The sequence below is a fragment of the Pongo abelii genome, chromosome X, assembly GCF_028885655.2.
Source record: "Pongo abelii isolate AG06213 chromosome X, NHGRI_mPonAbe1-v2.0_pri, whole genome shotgun sequence".
NCBI lineage: Eukaryota > Metazoa > Chordata > Mammalia > Primates > Hominidae > Pongo > Pongo abelii.
The window spans coordinates 79325020-79342313 of record NC_072008.2 but is presented as its reverse complement, the minus strand read 5'-3'; the positions used below and the strand labels follow the sequence as shown (position 1 = coordinate 79342313).

At 40.2% G+C, this 17294-nt stretch overlaps 2 pseudogenes; one reads left to right on the top strand and one right to left on the bottom strand.

Annotated features, from left to right (window-relative positions):
- Nucleotides 1-545: 545 nt before the first annotated feature.
- Nucleotides 546-3084, bottom strand: LOC100450093 (52 kDa repressor of the inhibitor of the protein kinase-like; annotated as a pseudogene).
- A 13104-nt stretch (nt 3085-16188) lies between these two features.
- On the top strand, nt 16189-16962 carry LOC100443989 (small ribosomal subunit protein eS6-like; annotated as a pseudogene).
- Nucleotides 16963-17294: the final 332 nt, after the last annotated feature.

Sequence of the window (17294 nt, the reverse complement as noted above, 5' to 3'; positions counted from 1 at the left end):
TGTCATTTGTTCCTTTAAGTTCAAGAAAGACAAAATCTACACTGAAATCCTTGTTTGGCGAACTCACAAGCTTTTCTCCAGTAATTTCTTGTAACTGTCCAATATAGATTTTTAACATACTTAAAACTCCTATTAGTCAAAGGTCAATTGTGGGCTTCACTATAACATTTTATACAATGTAGTCCTTCCTCTCACACCTCTTCAAAATATATTTCTTCAAAGAATTCATAACACCCAACAAGTAGAGATCCATAGTGATAATAAATGCTATGTCTAAAATGACTTAACTAAAACAATTCCAGAGTGCCGTGCAGAGATCACGCAGAAGGAAACACGGCATTTTCAATGTTCTCTTCTGGAAGAACAGGTAGGTCTTCAAACCATGAGAGTTCAAACAGGGGCCATTTAAACAGGTAGATTATCAATGGCTAAGGTATTCAATGGAGTTCTGTAGGCAAAGATATTTAGTGATTAAGTGGCCTACATACATCATACAGCTTTTCTTCCAAATATCAAATATAAGATAGCCTATTTTTAAAAGTCTCCTAGGTATTTTCCATGGTTTCGGAATTATCTGTGGGAAGCTCTGACTTACTTGTATAGAGTTTAATATATGTGTCCAGCACTAAATCCAGGTTGTGTTTTACATCAAAATTTATGTTAAGCAAAGCCAAGACACTTGACCTTTGGTCTCTCAAAATGATCCTCAAATATGCTTTAAGACGCTTTCGTCCATTTTCATACTGCTCATTCTCAACCTTCATCACAGGAAGAATACACAGGACCTTCAGCAATGCATACACATTAGGAAAAAACTTGATGTCAGGCAGGTGGAGGGCTTCGTAGATGGTGGATGGAAGCTCTATATCTTTCCCCCTGTGTTTCCATTTGATTCTCCAACAATGAAGCTTGGCTGAGAGCATGTCAGAATTGGGTAAGTCACTTCTATACATGTCAGCATAGTGTTCCTCTGATGTATTGAATTTGAGTTGTCCCATGACTGAGGGTACCAGAGATAAGCATTTAAGAGCTTTGAGGTGCTGTTCTGAGAATATATCTTTAAGTTCCTGAATAATGTGCTCCACTGTTGGGACACTTAGGATTTCTTTATAATAACTCTCAGAGGTTAGCTGAGATTCCAGGTTACCCTGGTGAGCTCTGCGGAATTTCCCAGGAAGTTTCATTTGAATATCAAGTTTGGTTGCCAAATTTGTGGCTTCCTCAAACCAAAATTCATTATAAATTTCAAAATTTTCCATCACTTCGTTGAGTGAATGCAGTACTGCAGTCAAGCTACTGGCTGCAAAGAAGACATCAGAGGTTTCCCCCTGGAGATTTTTCCCAAAGGCTCTTTTAAAAGATAGGACATTTTTTAAGAACAACAGTAGTAACAATGAAATCAAAATCTGTTACTGTACTGCAGAGTACAAATGCTCTGCCAGCTATACAGTTATTCCATCTAATATTTCTCACTGAGAATGGCAGATTTCCTTCAGTTCTTTACCCCTTTCTTTACTGTTCTGAAAAAGAACAGAAATTACATTGTGAAGTTCTAAAAGCAGTTGTGGTGATCGATGGAAAAAAGAACAAACTTCCTCAATTGTTCTTAATGCAACAGATACTCCCATAACAGGTACTGATTTTGCCAACCACATATTTAAGGCACAGGAAGAGCAGAGTGTGTAGACAGCTTGGGGATATTTCTCTAAACGTCTAGAGGCAACAACTTTCATTTTGGAAGAAAATCCGCCTGGCACGATGGCTCATGCCTGTAATCCCAGCACTTTGGGAGGCCGAGGCGGGTGGATCACAAGGTTAGGAGATCGAGACCATCCTGGCTAACACGGCAAATCCCCGTCTCTACTAAAAATAAAAAAAACTTAGCCGGGCGCGGTGGCGGGGGCCTGTAGTCTCAGCTACTTGGGAGGCTAAGGCAGGAGAATGGCGCGAACCCGGTAAGCGGAGCTTGCAGTGAGCCGAGATGGCACCACTGCACTCCAGCCTGGGCGACAGAGCAAGGCTCTGTCTCAAAAAAAAAAAAAAAAAAAAAAAAAAGAAGAAGAAGAAGAAGAAGAAGAAAATCCACTAGACACAATGTAAGCCTGGCCACAACAATACTCCATTATTGAATCCCCACTTCTCAGTTATCATAGTGTGAAATTTCACAGCCAAAATTTCTGTATGAGCATCATAAGGCAGGAAGCCTATAAATTCCTCTCTTAGGTTATGGGACTCATCAATGAACCTCACCAACACAGGTAGGTGCTCTTCCCCTGCTATGTCCACTATATAGTCAGTGATAATGGAAAAGAAGTGTGAGTCTCTCATTTCCCTGTGAGTTTCTTCTCGAATACAGCTCTCACAGATCTCTAGCATCTGCCTCTGCTGTGTTTTTTAACAAAACAACGTGTTAACTGCCGTTGTCTCAAACTGCTTTCTCAGAACTTCTTCACCAGAATTTATTCGGCACTCCAGCAGTGCCTGAAAGTTATCTGGAGTAAAGAGACCTTCTGGGATTTCATCAGCCTCATGTCCATCCAGAGGTATGTTTTGCTTTCCCATCAGAATCAAGATTTCAAATAGAGATTTTAGGTATTCTTTGTTTTCCTTTTCTTCAAGGGTTAAAGGTAAAATGTCCTCATCTTGCCCTTCACCCTCTTCTTCACTGGGGTTCTGAGCATTGCTATTGGTTTCTTTATGTTTTGGTTCCTGCTCAGAAGTTTCATCAAATTTTTTCTGTTTCAGTGTCCTGATTTTGTCTTCACTCAGTTCTTTTATTCGTTTTCTGTGTCTACTATGTGGGTTGTTCAAATGACTGGTAAGATCAAATATTGTTGGTATTACATTATCTTGAAGAACTGTCCTATAAGGACTAGTTCTACAGATCACGGAGGTCTCAAAATCTTTGGCACATAATCGATAATGTTTATTTAGCCGATCAGGTGTTTTATCTTCTAAGTCTGCTCTCCTACAATTCTCCACCCACTTCTGGCATCTGGCCGGGTTCCGCGGGAACCTGAAGAAGGCCAGGTCGGACTGCGTGCTCTTCCGCGTACACTTGGGGGCAGCGCAGAAGTTCGTCATCGTCGCCCGCCCGCCAGCCGGCCGGCCCAGCCCCTCTCCCCGCCCCCTCAGGGCAGTCCGCCCGCCCGTCGGGGCTGGGGAGGGGACTGAGTCAATAATTAATAACCTTCCCAAACAGATGGCACTAGGGTTCACTTGTGAATTATACCAAACATTTAAGGAAGAATTTATATAAACTCTCTACAGTCTCTTCCAGGAGGTAGAAGCAGAGAGAACACTTCCTAATTTATTCTATGAGGCCACCATTACCCTAGTACCAAAAGCATATAAAGATATTACAAGAAAAGAAAACTGGCCGGGTGCGGTGGCTCAAGCCTGTAATCCCAGCACTTTGGGAGGCCGAGGTGGGCGAATCACGTGGTCAGGAGTTCGAGACCAGCCTGGCCAACATGGCGAAACCCCGTCTCTACTAAAAATACAAGAATTAGCCAGGCGTGGTGGCAGGTGCTTGTAATCCCAGCTAGTCGGGAGGCTGAGGCAGCAGAATCGCTTGAACCCGGGAGGTAGAGGTTGCAGTGAGCCGAGATCGTGCCATTGCACTCCAGCCTTGGGGACAAGAGCCAGAATTCCTCTCAAAAAAAAAAAGAAAAGAAAACTACAGATCAACATCTCATGAATGTAGATGCAAAAATCCCCATCAAAATATTAGCAAATATCCATAATGCATACAAAATTATACACCATGACCATGTGTGATTTATTCCATGTATGCAAGGTTGGTTCAACATTTGAAAATCAATTGATGTAATCCATCACATCTACAGGCTAAAAAGGAAGAATTATATGATCATATCCATAGATGTAGAAAAAGCATTTGAGAAAATTCAACACTCATTCTGAGTGATGCTATAGTAGTGTATACATTTGTCAAAGCCCATAGAATGTACAAAATCAAGAATGAAAATTTAAACTATGGACTTTGAGTGATAATGGTGTGTAAAGGTTGGTTCATCAATTTGAAATACATGTACCACTTCTGGTGTGGAATGTTGATGGTGAGGGAGGCTATGCATGTGTGTGAGGAGTATATGGGATCTCCCTGTAACTTTCATTCAGTTTTGCTGTGAACCTAAAACTGCTCTAAAAAGTAAAGTCTATTTTTTAGAAAAATGGAAGAAGCCATTCTGGGTCACACCCTAAATAACTGGTAGACCTGGAACTCAACTCCAGATTTATTTGAGCACAACTGTCTTGTCCTTATCCACTGTGCCACAAGATCTACTTTGAATTTCACCTTGTTTAATATTTCTTTGCTGAACACAATTGGCTAGATGGAAAATGGACTTGACTCACCATTTAGAAAAGCAAGGAACCTAATTTTTTTGTAGAAATGATAATAATATATTTCTAATATATTTCAGGAAGAAAAATGAAGGAAAAGTTAAGACATTTCTAGATAAAGAAAAACTGATGATATTCATCACTAGTAGACATGCCCTACGACAAATGCTAGAGCCAATCCTTCTTCTGGGTATATACCGAAAGGAGATGAAATCACCATCTTGTAAAGATATCTGCACTCTCGTGTCGCTGAAGCATTATTCACAATAGCCACAATATGGATACAACATAAGTGTCCATCAATGGACAAATGGATAAAGAAAATGTGTTATGTACGTATATAGATATGTGTGTGTATTTATTTATTTATACACACCCACATATATAATGAAATATTATTCAGCCTTTAAAAAGGAGATACTGCCATATGCCACAAAATGGATGGATCTGGAGGACATTATGCTAAGTAAAATAAGCCAGACACAGAAAGAAAAATATAGCATAATCTTACTTATATTGTGCACTCTATTTTTTAAAAGTCAAATATATAGTACAGAGAGAATGAAACAGTGGTTACCATGGGTGGGGATAGGGAAGAAACAGGAAAATGCAGGTCAAAGGATACAAAGTAGCAGATATGTAGGATGAACAAGTCTAGAGTTTTAACATACCACATTAGGACTGTAGTTAATAAAATTGTATTAAAGATTCTTGGCAACTAAGTAGAGTTTAGCTGTTCTTGTCACAAAAAAGTAACTATGTGAGATGATAGATATGTTAATTTGCTTCAACACAGTAATTATTTTACTATCTACATGTATTCCATAACATGTTGTAAACCTGAATACACAATAAGATTTATTTTAAAAAAATAAATGCTAAAGGGAGTCTTCCAGACTGAAATAAAAGGAAAACAGAAAGTAATTCAAGGATAGCCAAAGAAATAAAGAACAATGGTAAAGGTAGATACACAAGTGTTATTGGCTGAATTGTGTCCACCAAAATTTACGCATTAAAGTCCTAGCTTCCAGTACTTCAGGATGTGACTATATTTGGAGAAAAGGTATTTAAGAAGTAATTAAGTTAAAATAAGGTCATTGGAGTGGGACCTAATCCCACATGACTAGTACCCTTATAGGAAGAGGCGATTAGAATACAGATACACACAGAAGAAAAACTATGCAAAGACACAGGGAGAAGATGGCCATCTACAAGCCAAGGAGAGAGGCTGCTGAAGAAACTAAACCGGTCGACACCTAAATCCAGGACTTCTATTCTCTATAACTATTGGAAAATAAATTTTTATTGTTTAAGCCACTCAGTCGGTGATACTTTGTTATGACAGCCCTAGCTACCTAATATAATAAGTAAGTATAAAAAGCCAGTAATATTGCATATTTGGTTTGTAACCATTTTATTCCATAGAATCTAAAGGACAAAGACATAAAATAATAATTTTAAAGTTATGCTAATGGGTACAAAATGTATAAAGGTGTAATTTGTGACAATAACAACATAAAAGAGGCACAGAGCTGTAAGGGGCCAGAGTTTTCTAGTACTATTGCAACTAAGTATTAATTCAAAGTCGAGTGTTACAAAGATAAGATAGTAATTGTAATCCCTAGGGTAATCACCAAGGGAAAAACTGAAAATATACAGAAAAGAAACAAAGAGGGATTCAAATGGTACACTAACAAAAAAAATCAATTAATCACAAAAGGAAGCACTAATGGAGGAAGTGAGAAACAAAAAAGATATTAGTATGCTAGGGCATATAAATATATATGTATATATAAAATACTATATATATAAAAGACACATATTAGTATAATAGGGCTGCCATAACAAAATATAACATAAAGGGTGGTTTAAACAACAGAATTGTGTTTCCTTACACTTATGGAGACTAGAAGTTCAAGATCAAGGTGTTAGCAGGTTTAGTTTCTCCTAAGTCCTCTCTTCTTGTCTTGCAGATGTCTTCCTTCCCATTGCATCCTCACATGGTCTTTTCTCTATGCGTGCACATCCTGGTGTCTCTCAGTGTGTCTTAGTCTAATAAGTCTAATAATCGAATCAGTCAGATTCGATTAGAGCCCACCATAATAGCCTCATTTTTACTTATTTACCTCAAAGGCCCTATTGCAAATACAGTCATCATCTGAGGTACTGGGGGTTAGGCTTTCAACATATAAATGTTGAGGAAACACAATTCAGCCCATAATAAGACATACAGTAAACATGGCCAGGCAGGGTGGCTCACGCATGTAATTTCAGCACTTTAGGAAGCCAAGGCTGGAGAACTGCTTGAGGCCAGAAGCTTGAGACCGGCCTGGGCAACATAGTGAGACCCCATCTCTATGAAGCAAATTCAGTTAAAAAGCATTAGCCAAGCATGGTGATGCACACCTGTACTCCCAGACAGGGTGACAGAGTGAGAGCCCATATCTTTAAAAAATGTAATTTGTGACATCAATAATATAAAGTGGGGGAGTGATGCTGTAAAGGAGTAAAGTTTTTGTTGTTAAACTTAAGTTGTTGTCAGCTTGAAATAGAATGTTATAACTTTAAAACATTTTATGTAGTTGCAATGGTAATCACAAAGAAAATACCAATAGAATACACACAAAAGGAAATGAGAAGGAAATCAAAGCAGGTCACTATAAGAAAAAAAAACAATGAAAATGAAGGAAAGCAGTAAGAAAAGAAAGGAGGGAAAAGGGACAAAACATACAGAAAACAACAAAATGGCAATAAGAAGTACTTCTCTATCAGTAATTACTTCAAATGTAAGTGGATTAAACTCCCCAAAATACATAGGTTGGCTGAATGGATAAAAAATCAGGATCCATCTGTTTGCTATCTATAAGAGACCCACCTTAGATCTAAGGACATGCATAGACTTAAAGCAAAAGGATGGAAAAAGATACTACATAAAAATGGTAACCAAACAGAGCAGGATGACTGTACTAATATCAGACAAAATAAGCTTTAAGTCAAAAACTGTTATAAGAGACAAATAAGGACATTATATAATAATAAAAGAGACAATTCACCAAAAAAAATTATAAATATTCATGCAACAAACATCAGAGCTCCTAAATATATAAACTTTGACAGAATTCAGTGAGAAAAGAGACAGCACAAAATATGAAAAATAGACAGCAAAATAGTAGTAGTAATAGGAGACTTTAATACCCTATTTTTAATAATGAACGGATAGAACAACTAGACAGAAAGCCAATAAGAAAATAAAGGACCTGAACAAAACTGTAGACCTATTGGACCTAACAGACATATAGAACAGTCCACCCAAAAAGAACAGAATATGAACATGGAATATTCTCTAGGAAAGACCACATGTTAGACCACAAAACAAATCTTAACAAATTCAAAAAGATTGAAATTATACAAAATATCTCTTCCAGTCACAATGAAATAAAACTAGAAATGAATAGCAGAATGAAAACTGGAAGATCCACAAATATGTGGAATTTAAATAACACATTCCTTTTAAAAAGGCTTAAAATATATTTTAATAAATAATAACACATTTGTGTACAGTCAATGGGCCAGAGAGGATGTCATGAGGGAAATTAGAAAATACCTTGAGACAAATGAACATGAGAATATTACACATCAAAACTTATGGAATGCAGCAAAAACTAAGTGTGAAGTTTATATGTGTAAACACATACATTATAAAAAGAAACATCTCAAATCAACAACCTTACTTTATACTTCAGGGAACCAGAAAAACAATAACAAACTAAATACAAAGCTAGCAGAAAGAAGTGAATAATAAAGATTAATCAGAGATAAAGGGAATAGAGAATAGAATGCATCAATGAAACTAAGAGTTGTTTTAACAAGAGCAACAAAATTGACAAATCCTTAGGCCAGTCATGGTGGCACACACCTGTAATCCCAGCACTTTGGGAGGCCGAGGTGGGAGGATTGCTTGAGGCCAGGAGTTTGAAACCAGCCTGGACAACATAGCAAGACTCTGTCTGTACCAAAAAAAAAAAAGAAAGAAAGAAAGGAAAAACTTTTAGCTATATTAACTAAGAAAAAAAGAGAAGATTCAAATAACTAAAATCAGAAATGAAAAAATGGAACATTACAACTGATGCCAAAGAAATTTAAATGACAGTTAGAAAAAATACTATGAGCAGTTGTATGCTGACAAATTGAACAAACTAGAAATAGATAAATTCATAGAAACACACAACCTACCAAGATTGAATCATGAATAGAAAATATTAACGTATCAATAACTAGTAAGAATATTGAATCAGAAATCAAAAACCTCCCAACAAACATAAGCCCAGTAAGAAGGAGGCAGAGCGGCTGGGCGCAGTGGCTCATGCCTGTAATCCCAGCACTTTGGGAGGCTGAGGCGAGTGGATCACTTGAGGTCAGGAGTTCAAGCCCAGCCTGGCCAACATGGTGAAACCCCATCTCTACTAAAAATACAAAAATTTGCTGGGTGTGGTCATGTGCACCTGTAATCCCAGCTATTCGGCAGTCTGAGGCAGGAGAATCACTTGAACCTGGGAGTCAGAGGTTGCAGTGAGCCGAGATCATGCCACTGCACTCCAATCTGGCAACAAGAGTGAAACTCCATCTCAGAAAAGAAGAAGGAGGAGGAGGAGGAGGAGCAAGATGGTTAAACAGAAGCCTCCATTGATTGTTTTCCCCACAGAAACACCAAATTGAACAACTATCCACACAATAAAAGCCCCTTCATAAGAATCAATCATCAGGTGAGTGATCACAGTACCTGGTTTTAACTTCATATCACTGATAGAGGCCCAGAAGAGGGTAAGAAAGGCAGTCGTCAATTGTAGACACTATGTCTCTCCCATCCCCTGGTAGTGACAGTATGGTGTGGAGAGAGAATCTGTGCACTTGGGAAAAGGAGAGTGCAGTGATTGTGGGACTTACATTAGAACTCAGTGCTGTCCTGTCACAGTGGAAAGCAACAGTGGGCACAACTCAGCTGGCACCCATGGAGGGAGCATTTAGACCAGCCCTAGCCAGAAGGGAATCACCCATCCCAGTGGTTGGAACCAAAATTCTGGCAAGCCCCACCATGATGGGCTAAACTGCTCTAGCATCCTAAATAAACTTGAATGACAGTCTAGGCCACAACACCAGGCAGTGCAGCTTGCAGCTCCAGGAGAGACTCCCTCCCTCGGCTTAAAGAGAGGAGAGGAAAGAGTAAAGAGGGCTTTGTTTTGCAACTTAGATATGAGCTCAGCCACAGTAGGAAAGGGCACTGGGCAGAGTCCTGAGGCCTCCATTCCAGGCCCTGGCTACCAGATGACATTTCTAGACACACCCTGGGCCAGAAGGGAACTGCTGCCTTGAAGGGAAGGACCTAGTCCTGGCAAGATTAATCACCTGCTAACTGAAGAGCCCTTGGGCTCTGAATAATCAGTAGTGATATCCAGGTAATACTTGCCATGGACTTTGGGTGAGACTCGGAAATATGCTGGCTTCAGACACAACCCAGCACATTCCAGGCTGTGGTGGTTATAGGGAGTGTATTAGTCCATTCTCACATTGCTATAAATAACTGAGTCTGGGTAGTTTATAAAGAAGAGAAGTTTAATTGTCTCATGGTTCTGCAGGCTGTACAGGAAGCATGATGCTAGCCATCTGCTCGGCTTCTGGGGAAGCCTCAGGAAACTTAAAAACATGGCAGAAGGCAAAGGAGGAGCCAGCACTTCTCACATGGCAAGAGCAGGAGGAAGAGGGGAGGGGAGAGGTGCTACCCACTTTTAAACAACCAGATCTCATGAGAACTCTATCACAAGAATGGCACTGGGGGGATGGTGCTACACCATTAGAAATCACCCCAATGTTCCAGTCACCTCCCACCAGGCCTCACCTCCAACATTGGGGATTACATTTCAACATGAGATTTGGGTGGGAACACAGATCCAAACCATGTCATTCTGCCCCTGGCCCCTCCAAAATGTCATGTCCTTCTCACATTTCAAAATACAATCATGCCTTCCCAACAGTCCCCCAAAGTCTTAACTCATTTCAGCATTGACTCAAAAGTCCACAGTCCAAAGTCTCATCTGAGACAAGGCAAGTCCCTTCTGCCTATGAGCCTGTAAAATAAAAAACAAGTTAGTTACTCCCAAGAAACAATGAGGCTACAGGCATTGGATAAATACTCTCATCTCAAAAGGGAAAAATCAGCCAAAAAAAATGGGGGCTATAGGCTCCATGCAAGTCCAAAACTTAGCCGGGCAGTCATTAAATCTTAAAGCTCCAAAGTAATCTCCTTTGACTCCATGTCTTGCATCCAGGGCATAGTGGTGCAAGGGCTGGGCTCCCAAGACCTTGGGCAGCTCCACCCCTGAGGCTTTGCAGGGTACAGTCCACACAGCTGCTTTAATGGGCTGGCATTGAGTATCTGCAGCTTTTCCAGGCACATGGTGCAAGCTGTCGGTAGATCTACCATTCTGGGGTCTAGAAGATGATGGCCCCCTTCTCACAGCTCCACTATGCAGTGCCCTAGTGGGGACTCTGTGTGGGGGCTCCAACCCCACATTTCCCCACTGCACTACCCTAGCAAAGGCTCTCCATGAGGGCTCTGCCTCTGCAGCAGGCTTCTGCCTGGACACCCAGGCTTTTCCAAACATCCTCTGAAATCTAGAGGGAGCCTCCTAAGCCTGAATTCTTGTACTGTGCACACCTGAAGGCTTAACACCATGTGGAAGCCACCAAGGCTTATGGCTTGCACCCTCTGGCGCAGCAGTCCAAGCTGTATCCGGGGCCCTCTTAGCTATGGCTGGAGCTGGAGCAGCTGGAATGGAAGGAGCAGTGTCCCAAGGCTGCACAGAGCACCAAACCCCTGTGCCTGGCCCATGACACTATTCTTCTCTCCTAGGTCTCTGGACCTGTGATAAGCAGTGCTACCGCAAAGGACTGAAATTCCTTGGAGGTCTTTTTCCCATTGTCTTGGCTATCAGCATTTGCTTTCCTTTTAGTTACGCAAATTTCTGTAACCTGCTTGAGTTCCTTCCCTGAAAATGGCTTTCATTTTCTACCACATGGCCAGGCTGCTGATTTTCCAAACTTTTATGCTCTGCTTCCCTTTTAAATATAAGTTCCAGTTTTACATTATTTGTTTGCTTACACATTTGAACATAGGTTGTTAGAAGCAGCCAGGTCAAATCTTGAATGCTTTGCTGCTTATAAATTTATTCTGCCAGATACCCTAAATCATCACTCTCAAGCTCAAAGTTCCATAGATCCCTAGAGCAGGGGCACAATGCCTCCAAGATCTTTGCAAAGCATAACAAAAATGACCATTGCTCCAGTTCTCAATAAGTTCCTCATCTCCATCTGAATCCTCCTCAACCTGGCCTTCATTGTCCATATCTCTATCAGCATTTCGGTCACAACAATTTAACAAGTCTCTACGAAGTTCCAAATTCTCCTTCATCCTCCTATCTTCTTCTGAGCTCTCCACACTTCTAACCTCTGCCTATTACCAGCAGCAGTTCCAAAGTTGCTTCCGCATTTTCAGGAATCTTTATAGAAATGTCCCACTCCTTGGTACCAATTTTCTGTATTAGTCAGTTCTTACACTGCAATAAAGAAATACCAGAGACTGGGTAATTTACAAAGAAAAAGAGGTTTAATTGGCTCATATTTCCACAGGTTGTACAGGAAGCATGATGCTGGTCATCTGCTCGGCTTCTGGGGAGGCCTCAGGAAACTTAAAATAATGGCAGAAGGTGAAGGGGGAGCCAGCGCTTCTCACATGGCTGGAGCAGGAAGAAGAGAGAGAGAGAGGGGAGGTGCTACACAATTTTAAATAACCAATTCTCAAGAGAACTCTATCAAGAAGAGCACTAGGGAGATGGTGCTAAACCATTAGAAACTACCCTCATGTTCCAATCACCTCCCACCAGGTCTCACCTGCAACACTGGGGATTACAACTCAACATGAAACTTGGGTGGGGACACAGATACAAGCTGTATCAGCGAGACACTCCTTCTGTTTGAGAAAAGAGGAAATGAGTAAAGGGGACTTTGGCTCTCTTGCAGCTTAGGTGCCAGCTCAGCCACACACCAAGAGCCTGCTTGGGGTCCCTGATTTTAGGCTGTGATTCTGGGATGGCATTTCTGGACCTGCCCTGGGCCTGAGGGGAGCCCACTGCCATGAAGGGAGAATCTCAGGCCTGGACACATTCACCATAAACTGACTGAAGAACTCTTAGGCCTTCGGTGAACTTAAGTGGAAGCCAGGGAGTACTAGCCACAAGCCTGAGGTGGTGGTGGCCATGGAGAGAGAGTTCTCTGCTTGTGGAATGGGGAGGAAAGAGTGGGAGGGACTTTGTCTTGTGGTTGGAGTGCAAACTCAGCTGCAGTAGAATGGAGAACCAGATAGATTCCTAAAGTTTCTGACTCCAGGCCCTGGCTCCCAAACAGCATCTCTGGACCCAACAGTGGTAGCAATGCAGTGGTTATTGTGGGCCTTGGGCAAGACTCAGTACCATGCTGGCTTCAGGTCTGACCCAGAAGATTCAATGGTGGTGGTCACAGGGGTACTTGTATCACTCTTCCCCAGCTCCAACCAGCTCAGCACAAACAAAGAGAGATTCCATTTGTTTGGGAGAAAGTAAGGGAATAGAACAAAAGTCTCCACCTGGTAATCCAAAGAATTCTTCAGAATCGTATCTGAGACCACTAAGGTGGTACCTTTATGAGGCTATAAGAACCACAGCATTACTGGGCTTACAGTGCTTCCTAATGTAAATATGGCTGCAGAGACCAAAAACATAGATTAAAACCCTCAAATTTCTTTCAATATCTGGAAAGCCTTCCCAAGAAAAACAGGTACAAATAAGCCCAGACTGTGAAGATGATGATAGATATTAACTCTTCAATGCCCACACACCAATGAACATCCAAAAGCATCAAGACCATCTAGGAAAACATAACCTCACCAAACAAACTAAATAAGGCACCAGGGACCAATTCTGGAGAAACAGAAATATGTGACTATTCAGACAGAGAATTCAAAATAACTGTGTTGAGGGAAGTCAAAGAAATTCAAGATAACATAGATAAGGAATTCAAAATCCTATCAGGTAAATTTAACAAAGAGATTGAAATAATTAAAGAAGAATCAAGCAGAAATTCTGGAGCTAAAAAATGCAACTGGTGTGCTGAAGAATGCATCATAGTCTTTTAATAGCAGAATTGATCAAGCAGAAGAAAGAATTAGTGAGCTTGAAGATGGGCTATTTGAAAATACACAGTCAGAGGAGACAAAAGAAAAAAGAATGAAAAAGAATGAAGCATGCCTACAAGATCTAGAAAGTAACCTCAAAAGGGCAAACCTAGAAGTTATTGGCCTTAAAGAAGAGGTAAAGAGAAAGACGGGTAGAAAAATTATTCAAAGGGGTAATAGCAGAGAAATTTCCAAATTTATTGAAAGAGATCAGTATTCAAGTACAAGAAGGTTATAGAACACCAAGCAGATTTAACCCAAAGAAGACTACCTCAAAATATTTAATAAACAAACTCCCAAAGTCAGGAATAAAGAAAGGATCCTAAAAGCAGCAAGAGAAAATAAACAAATAACATACCATGGAGCTCCAATATATCTGGCAGCAGATTTTCCAGTGGAAGTCTTACAGGCCAGGAGAGAGTAGCATGACATATTTAAAGTGCTGAAGGACCAAAACATTTACCCCACAATAGTGTATCTGGTGAAAACGTCCTTCAGACATGAAGGAGAAATGAAGACTTCTGAGACAAAAAAAGTCTGAAGGATATCATCAACATGAGATGTGCCCCATAAGAAATGCAAAAGAGAGTTCTTCAATCTAAAAGATAAGGCTGTTAATGAGCAATAAGCATTCATCTGAAGGTACAAAACTCACTGGTAATAGTAAGTACACAGAAAAACACAGAATGTTATCAGCCTGTAATTGAGGTGTGTAAACAACTCATATCTTGAGTAGAAAGACTAAATGATGAACTGAAGAAAAATAATAACCACAAAAACTTTTCAAGACATAAACAGTACAAGATATAGGCCGGGTATATTGGCTCACGTCTGTAATCCCAGCACTTTGGGAGGCTGAGGCAGGCGAATCACAAGGTCAGGAGTTCAAGACCAGCCTGGCCAACACGGTGAAACCCTGTCTCTACCAAAAATACAAAAACAAATTCGCTGGGCATGGTGGCACGTGCCTGTAATCCCAGCTACTCAGGAGGCTGAGGCAGGGGAATTGCTTGAACCAGGACCCAGGAGGCGGAGCTTGCAGTGAACCAAGATCACGCCACTGTGCTCCAGCCTGGGCTACAGAGCAAGACTCTGTCTCAAAAAAAAAAAAATATATATATATATATACACACACACACAATAAAGTTAAAAACAGGGAGACAAAATTAAAGTGTAGGGTTTTCATTAGTTTTTTCTTTTTTAGTGAGAATGGAAAATGACAAGGATGCTCACTTTCAGCACTGTTATGGTACTGGAAGTCCTGGCTAGTGCAATCAGAGAAGACAAAGAAATAAAGGCATCCAAACTGGAAAGGAAGAGGTCAAATTTTTATTATTATTATTATTTTTTGAGATGGAATCTTGCTCTGTCGCCCATGCTGGAGTGCAGTGGCACAATCTTGGCTCACTGCAAGCTCCGCCTCCCGGGTTTACGCCATTCTCCTGCCTCAGCCTCCCGAGTAGCTGGGACTACAGGTGCCCGCCACCATGCCTGGCTAATTTTTTGTATTTTTAGTAGAGACAGGGTTTCACCGTGTTAGCCAGGATGGTCTTGATCTCCTGACCTCATGATCCACCTGCCTTGGCCTCCCAAAGTGCTAGGATTAAAGGCGTGAGCCACCGCGCCCAGGAGGTCAAATTATTCTTGTTCACACTATGCAATTAGTGTTATGTTGTCATCAGTTTAAAATAGTGGGTTACAAGGTATTATTGGCAAGCTTCATGGTAACCTCAAATCAAAATACATACTACAGATACATTAAAAATAAAAAGCAAAAAATTAAATCAGACCACCTGAGAAAATCACCTTCACTAAAAGGAATATAGGAAGGAAGTCAAGAAGGAAGAGAAGACCGCAAAACCACCAGAAAACAAATAGCAAAAGTCCTTATTTATCAATAATAGCATCAAATGTAAACGAACTAAAATCTCCAATCAAAATACATAGAGTGGCTGAATGGATGAAAAAATAAGACCTAATGATCTGTTGCCTACAACAAACATACTTCACCTATAAAGACACACATAGTCTGAAAATGAAGGGATAGAAAAAGATATACCATAGTTCACATTAAAATGTAAACCAAAAAAGAGCAGGAGTAGCTATATTTATATCAGACACAATAGATTTCAAGATAAAACTTTATGAAGAGACAAGGAACGTCACTATAAGTGGTCAACTCAGCAAGAGAATATAACAATTTTAAATATATATACACCTGTGCACCCAATACTGCAGCACCCAGATATATAAAGCAGATATTATTAGAGCTAAAGAGAGAGATAAGTCCCAATACAATAATAGATGGAGACTTCAGCACCCCACTTTCAGCATTGGACAGATCTTCCAGACAGAAAATCAACAAGGAAATATTGGATTTAATCTGTACTATAGACCAAAGGGACCTAATAGATATTTACAGGACATTCCATCCAATGGCTGCAGAATACACATTCTTCTCCTCACCACATGGATCATTCTCAAGGATAGACCATATGTTAGGCCATGAAACAGTCTTAAAACATTTTAAAAAATTGAAATTATAGCTATTTTCTGTGGTGCCTCAGAGGTGTTCAGCTGCTTCAAGATGAAGCTGAACATCTCCTTCCCAGCCACTTGCTGCCAGAAACTCATTGAAGTGGATGATGAACGCAAACTTCATACTTTTTATGAGATGGCTACAGAAGTTGCTGCTGATGCTCTGGGTGAAGAATGAAAGAGTTACGTGGTCCAAATCAGTGGTGGAAATGACTAACAATGTTCCCCCATGAAACAGTGTGTCTTTACCTGTGGCCGTGTCCGCCTGCTACTGAGTGAGGGGCATTCCTGTTACAGACCAAGGATAACTGGAGACAGAAAGAGAAAATCATTTCATGGATGCCAATCTGAGCGTTCTCATCTTGGTTATTGCAAAAAAAAAAAAAAAAAAAAAAAGAGGAGAGAAGGATATTCCTGGACTGACTGATACTATGGTGCCTCATCACCTGGGGCCCAAAAGAGCTAGCAGAATCCGCAAACTTCTCAATCTCTCTAAAGGTGATGTTTGCCAGTATGTTGTAAGAAAGCCCTTAAACAAAGAAGGTAAGAAACCTAGGACCAAAGCACCCAAGATTCAGTATCTTGTTAATCCATGTGCCCTGCAACACAAACAGTGGCGTATTGCTCTGAAGAATCAGGGTACTAAGAAAAATAAGGAAGAGACTGCAGAATATGCTAAACTTTTGGCCAAGAGAATGAAGGAGGCTAAAGAGAAGCACCAAGAACAAATTGCAAAGAGACACAGACTTTCTTCTCTGCAAGTTTCTACTTCTAAGCCTGAATCCAGTCAGAAATAAAATTTTTTGAGTAACAAGTAAATAAGATCAGACTCAAAAAAATGAAATTATATCAAATATCTTCTCTGACCACAATGAAATAAAATAGAAATCAATAGCAAGAGGAATTTTGAAAACTGTGCAAACACATGGAAATTAAACTATATTCTCCTAAATGACCAGTGGATCAATGAAGAAACTAACAAAGAAATTGAAAAAAAAAATTCTTGAAATAAACCATAATGGAAACACGACATACCAAAACACATGGGACATGACAAAAACAGTACTAAGAGGGAAGTTTATAGCTACATCAAAAGTTTGTGTCTACATCAAAAAAAGAAAATTTCAAA